Below are 6895 nucleotides of genomic sequence, written 5' to 3'. Positions count from 1 at the left end.
CCTGCGCGCAGGCATTAATGGGTATCTACACGTATAAGTTTTGCCTTTTACTAAGAATTAGTCTTCTAAGCATATATAGAAGTAATTAATTAAGAAGATGACCGCAGTGGTAATATTACAGATATTCCAAAATCAAAAGCAGTACTGTTTGAATTATGTTGTTGAGAAATTTGCAGCTGTTAATGAGTTTGTGATATTTCTTTTCCCCATATCAAACTTAATTAGTAGCCCAAGTGGAAAAGAAGGAAGAAAGTCCAATCAATAATTATCATCAATGAGACATGTGGTTCTAGGCTTCTACCCATTTTTCGTCTGATTTGACTCCAAACTTAATGAGAAGTATGACATTGCAAACTTATTAAACTAGAAAATAAGATGTATCATTTTATCTAAACATCTTCTCCATTTCAAGTTATTTTATGGTCAAGATTTTATTTTGCTGATCTAACTGTATACATAATATCATGTGGTGAATATGTTGCCATGTCATTTAAACATTTGAAATATCATAATTACTTAAGAGTTTAGGGAATATAAAGGTCATTCCACCCCTTAATTTGTCAAATTCACTTATGGTCAAGGGAATTAGAGACTCTTGTAGGATCGAGAAATACTTCAAACTCTTATGTTATAGATGGATTTTACAGTTTTACTAACCTTATATCCATGAAGCTCGAGCTAAAGCCCACCTTGAAGCCTAGGAACACACACCTCTAAATTCCCATAGATGGACTTTACAGTTTTACTAACCATATATCCAAGAGATTTGGGGAACTCTTATAAGTATGACCGGCGGCCCGCCCATGAACCACCTAAGTAACAATAAGGCCCATACCCGAGAGAAGACCCAACCGGATTTAGGAAACATGGCCCAAGCCCTCAAGCCCAGGAGCCCTCAATCTCTATGTCCGAACCCAGCAAGGGACTTGGTCACTTGAGTCTTAAACCTACCGAAAGAGGCCCAGAACCCAGCAGACTCGGAGATACGTACCGCCCTGTTAAGTAATTTTCGTAACTTACTATATTGGAATTTGGTATTATGGTGCTGTTGCCAAGAGAATATTGCCATTGTTTTTGAGGAGGGAGGAAGGTGTGGCTAACCTCGTCACCACCCACAATGTCCATTCCCAGACAAGTACCTAAAAAATGTGGATATTTAACTACGGTTTTGAATATATATGTTTGGGTTCAAGTTAATTTTTAGGGGTAATTGACTTTTTTGGTACATATGGTTTAACCCAAAATCAAATATAATCCTCTATAAAATTATCACAGATGCATGGTACTTGTACACATACATTCAATAAATGTACGTAGATAGTACGTTCATCTATATTCCGTTCATAAAATTAACAATGATCCACGTCATCAACTCCTATATAGTCCTATCAAAACGTGACATGTCCCATATGGGCCATATGACAGTTTATGACTAGTTTGATGTGTTTCCCCATTAAAACTATGGATAGACGTACCATCTTGATATTTAAGCTTAAGATAGGTACAATTTACAGCACTTTTCAAAATCGAGATGATCATTTGATATTAAGGCATATTACAAGTAACTCAAAGGCACTTAACACTATTTAAAATTTGTTTCGAATTGCGTTAGAGAGCTTAAAAAGTACTTTTAAAACATAAAAAGTTATGTCACACAAAAAGCTGACATATTTGGTAAAAAACTCTAAAAGTACTTGTTTGACTTTTTTACTCTTAAAAATGACAAAACGCATTTTTGGCATAAGTTTAAAAATGAAACGTTTTTAGAAGGCTTTTTTGACTTAAAAACTCTATTTCTCAAATACAATCTTAAATATGCTCTTAATCTAAATTGATGACGTAGAAGCTGTTGGCCGGGCAATTCGTTGTGATGAATAGCCATGATTTGGCAGATTGCACCTCTTGCAATCGTAAGTATTGTAAAGGATCTCAACAACTTAGGGGCAACCCCATGATATTACAATTTTAAAAGTTAAAAATAGTTTTTGAGTAGCAAAAATATTATAATTACCTAAAGGAGATTGCAAGTTTGGGATCGAGGGTTAGGGCATGCAATTAGACTTTTTGAAGTAACATGTCATGTTAAGATCATTGACAAGAAACACCAGCTGGTGCATCTTTTTATTGATTAATGAGATATAAGTAGTCTCATCTCACAAGTTTGGTAGAATACATATCAAATTATAATTCACTAGCTAGCTACCTGCTTATTGAAGATAACGACAAACTTAAAAAGATCGATGACAAAGGAAATGATGAAAGATTACAAAGGCTGCAGAGTAGACACCCAAATGCGCGCAGGTAGTTTTACGTTAACACGATCGATCTGAGGAGTAGTTCAAAGTTCAAACATAGGGCTTAATAATTGAGCTAAAGTTACTCAATTTGTCATAATACCTATTCCAAAGCGTAACACCCCCGTATTTTGGATTATCATGATCAATCACTTTTAACTCCTGCTCTACAAGAGCACGGGGATTCACGTAGCCACTATCAGCTGCTTCTTCGGCTGCAGGGAACCCCAAAAGTAATAAACTCTTAAAATCTTTGATGTGAGTAACCCATTTTTCAATAGAAGCCTTAACTTTATCGAAATTGTACTTAAACTCGCACTCCTGTTGTAAAATTGGACCGAAATGTAGTCAAACAGGCGAGTGTCTATTGCATCTTTTAGATGAGGGTCTGGAAAAGGACATTGTGGAGCCGCAGTTAATAAGTAGGCCTTCTTCGTCTGCTGCGTGTAAAAACTTGAGAGCTTCCTTGCCACCTCGTCCCAGTACTCGCTCTCTTTTTCAATAGCGAAGTCAACGCCATCAAGGACCGCATCACCAAACGGACGGTCACAGTAAGATTCGCCCCCAAGATAATGGTCCCACAAATAGGTTGCAAAACTACTGCACGCACATGCACCAAATATCAATGAACGTGCACTATTCATTCGATCCCTATATATATACTTGAAGAAAGAGGAAAGGAAATACAGAAAAACCCAAATTAACTTTTCTATTTTCCTATTTGAAATATAATGTCTCAATAAGAATATAATGAAAATTAGCTAGCAATGCTTGCCTGGCGTCAGCAGCTGAGGAAAGGTGGTAGCTACCACTTCCGTTGTGGCCTCCAATAGAAAGCATGACTTTGATATTTTGTTTTTGACAAGCTTTGATGTCGTTGCCTAAACCGGTGCACCCATTAGTGGTTGCGTCACAATGGCCGGATAGGTTGAGCGTGGCGGTGCCATCGCCAAATTTGGATAGGAAAGCTATGTTCACAATACTATAATTGCTACTAGTACCGCAAGCATCAGCTAAAGTGCCCTCACTTGCATTTTGGCCCCAGTACACCGAGATTATGCCAGCGGCTTGTGAGCCATTGATCAGGACAATCATGAGTAAAACGTAGAACAAGGCTAATGGGGGGGTGAGTAATTGCCGAGCCATTACTAGTAGTGTGATAATTTGCTTACTTGGTGCTTTGCTTGAGAATCGATGGTGAAGGAATATCTATTTATAGGCATACAAGGAGAGAGTATCAGATTCTTTTTTGTGTGTAGAGGAAATTACTATCTCAACCCTGAAATTTGACAAATGACTTAATAAAGTTTAATAGGCTAACTTCATTTATATTTCTAGTGAAAATACATGTTTAATTTCCTCAAGTGCTTAATTACAGAATGGTCTATCCCAGAATCCCATTATGTACCCAACAATAAAACTGAATATGCTAGTCAACTTAAACGGGAATAAATACAATAAAAAAAATCCTATTCACATGCGGCTTAATTATCATAATAATTTACTCTCCATTTTATATATATATATATATATATATATATATATATATTAATTATCTATTTTTTCAAAGCCACTACATTTGGTCTCTATTTTTAACTATCCACTTTCATGATTGCAAGAGCGTATGATGCATCAACTAATATGATCAAGTACCCTAATGCGTATTGATTTGGATATATATGCCCATTAGACCAAATGCCATCCACAGATATTTTCTCCCTGCGTTGAAACAAATTATATTGATCCGGTAATTAGAGAGAGATCAGAGAGAGAAAAAGGAAACAAATATCGCTCCTATAGTTCATCCTCGATCCATATCATGAAGAACAAAACTTGTACATAGCCTAAATCCTTTATTTTGAAGCCGATTGGTTCAGTTCGTCCGAATTAATCTCTCGTACGTGCACCATATTTTCCACCTCTATTATTCTACTAACACCTTCTTTTATCAACTTTCTCGGTCACATGGGACGTCTAATCTAATTGCAAACTAGTTGGGTCTTAGATTTATAGCTCCCGTTTAGGTTTATGATTTCAAAACATTCAATTTAAAAATATGATTTTTAAAATTTTATATAAATATTTGGTAAAATTGCTGTTTAGCTTTTAAAGGCGTACGTGTTTTAAAAATACATTCATTTGCCAACGATTTGAAAATGCCAATATTTTTATGTTTTCAAATCACAATTTTTTTTAAAAAAAGTATTTTTAAATAATACATACAATCTCTACAATTTAATTTAAAATTACATTTTTAGTTTAAAAATCGCAATACCAATCACACTCTAAGAAAACCCATCCGTAATTGGAAGTAAGTGATACTTACAAAACAAAAGTGGTCCTGATAACAAAAACGTGTTCCTGAAAACAAAAAAAAAAACAAAAAAAACCTCTTCTGGTCGTCCAGATAATACTTCCAAAAAAAAAAAGGACGAGCGTGGTCCATGATATATAATGCTTATAAAAATAAAAATAAAAATAAAAGTGGTCCTGATAATACTTATTAAAAACAAAAAACAGAAAACGTGGTGGAGATAATTGATAAAGAAAGGAAGTCCTTGCTCTCCATCGTGTGGGGTCTTGCTCAAGAATCATCTTATCATCTTAATTTGCAGCATGTTTCCCTCATTTTCTTTAAATTATATTATATTATATTAGCATATAACCGGCTAATATAATATATAATAGAAGACAATATCAGCACAAAAGCACATGTATACACTCATCCAGAGAGCCAATATCTTTTATCTGTCTAATAATGATTTACTGTTTGACTGAAACAAGTTGTTATTGGGTTTCGAAAGCCCATACTTTTTCCACTTAATTGAGCAAAATCCCTTTTACCACTTAATCGCAAAAATTTACCTACTTTATTCACATTCTATCAAATGAATTCCTTGTCAATTTATGTCTATCCCAAACAAATGAATTCAACTGGCATAGTAATTCTATGAATTTTGTTGATAAGAGAAGATGCAAGGGTTGCCTACTTTTGCCAACGTGGGCACTACTGTGTGTGTTGTGTTTAACATGGTGTTACTTTACGAACTTGATGTATATGCTGCTTAGGGATATATTTTAGTTTTCTTATACAAATTATTTGACATTTTCAAGATCATAAATGCCATGTGCCTGTAGTCCCGTGGACGTACATCATAATATTCTCGAGATGAATATTCTCAATTTCAAATAAAATGAATGATAATCACCAAACGGACGGGCATGAATATCACGTCCTTTGCACCATTATTTATTTATTTATTTATTTCCTTTTTTTTTTTTCTTGTTAGTATCATTACTAATTATTGTCCCATCAAACATATATAAGACGCTATGGCAGCTTGACAATTGACAAATAGGAAACTGCCCGGGCCTCGATTATGGACTATATGTTGCCTGTTACATACCAGTTCTGGTGGGAGCAAATATTTTCTTAAGAAAAGTGATGTTGTAACATGCATTAGGAGCATTTTAGTTTTCTATATTTTCTCCTATTTTTCTAACACTATCTTTTCCTCCCGCTACAGCTAAATCCATGTTAAAAATGTGAAGACATACTTTTGTGACTTTGTCTATTTTTTTTTTTTTTTTTTTTCCAATGGCACGACAAGTTTTTGACCACTAGATTCGTTCCTCGAACTAAATTGCCAACTTGTACGTTGTGATGAGTCGCTTTAGGCGAATTTACAATGACATTACATATATATGAATCAATTGACACATGAAACATGGTATCACATGGCGGTAGTGCTGTAAATGAGCCGAGCTTGGGTGAGCCAGGGCCGTCCAAGCTCGGAACATTTAAAAATTTCACAAGGTCAAGCTCGAGCTGAGCTCATGCCGAGCTCAAAAATTTAAGCTTGGCTCGGCTCACCAAGGAAAATTCTGTGTACAAGTCGAGCTCGAGCTTGTCTAGTAGGCAAGTCAAGCGGGCGAGCCGAACCGAGCCGGTTCAGCTAATGAAAATTTAACTTAAATGACTCATCATACCAATGAGACAAATTAAATTAAATTTAATAATAATAATAATATATTAGTAAAAATGTTTTACTTCCCAATCAACAAATTGAGGGCAACTTTGTAATTCAAGCCTCTCCTTTTGAGACATTCCATGTGGGATAACTAGAACCTTGGCTCAGTAAGAGAGGCTTGCATCATTTTTATATATTACTTGGGTGAGAAAGTTTTTTTGCTTTTTCATGTGAGACAGACAAGCTAACTATTATTGTAAGAGATGTGTACTTGATTTTATTTTATTGGTGTGGGACACTTATAAGCAAACAAATACAAGGAAAATAAAAAAGAGTTTACTCTTAACACTTAATAGTAGCAAAAACATGTTTAATATTACTAATATATGAAATTGACTTTGATAAAAAAAAAAACCGTTTATTATATATACAAATTATCTAACAATTTTATTTTATTTTTATTTTATTTTTATTTTTTATTTTTTTTATATTAACCAATTAGCTCTCTATATAGAATAACTAAACCAATTAACTAATTAGTTAACTTAGTTTAATACACACAATACACTAGTTAACTATAAATAGTTATACACTATATGACTACATTATTAATATTTTAATTATATATAT

General features: G+C 34.2%; 1 pseudogene; it reads right to left on the bottom strand.

The window, feature by feature from the left end:
* Window positions 1-2091: 2091 nt before the first annotated feature.
* LOC132188170 (acidic endochitinase-like) lies at window positions 2092-3466 on the bottom strand (annotated as a pseudogene).
* Window positions 3467-6895: the final 3429 nt, after the last annotated feature.

The sequence above is a fragment of the Corylus avellana genome, chromosome ca7 (genome assembly GCF_901000735.1).
Source record: "Corylus avellana chromosome ca7, CavTom2PMs-1.0".
NCBI lineage: Eukaryota > Viridiplantae > Streptophyta > Magnoliopsida > Fagales > Betulaceae > Corylus > Corylus avellana.
This window is presented reverse-complemented; position numbering and strand designations above follow the sequence as displayed.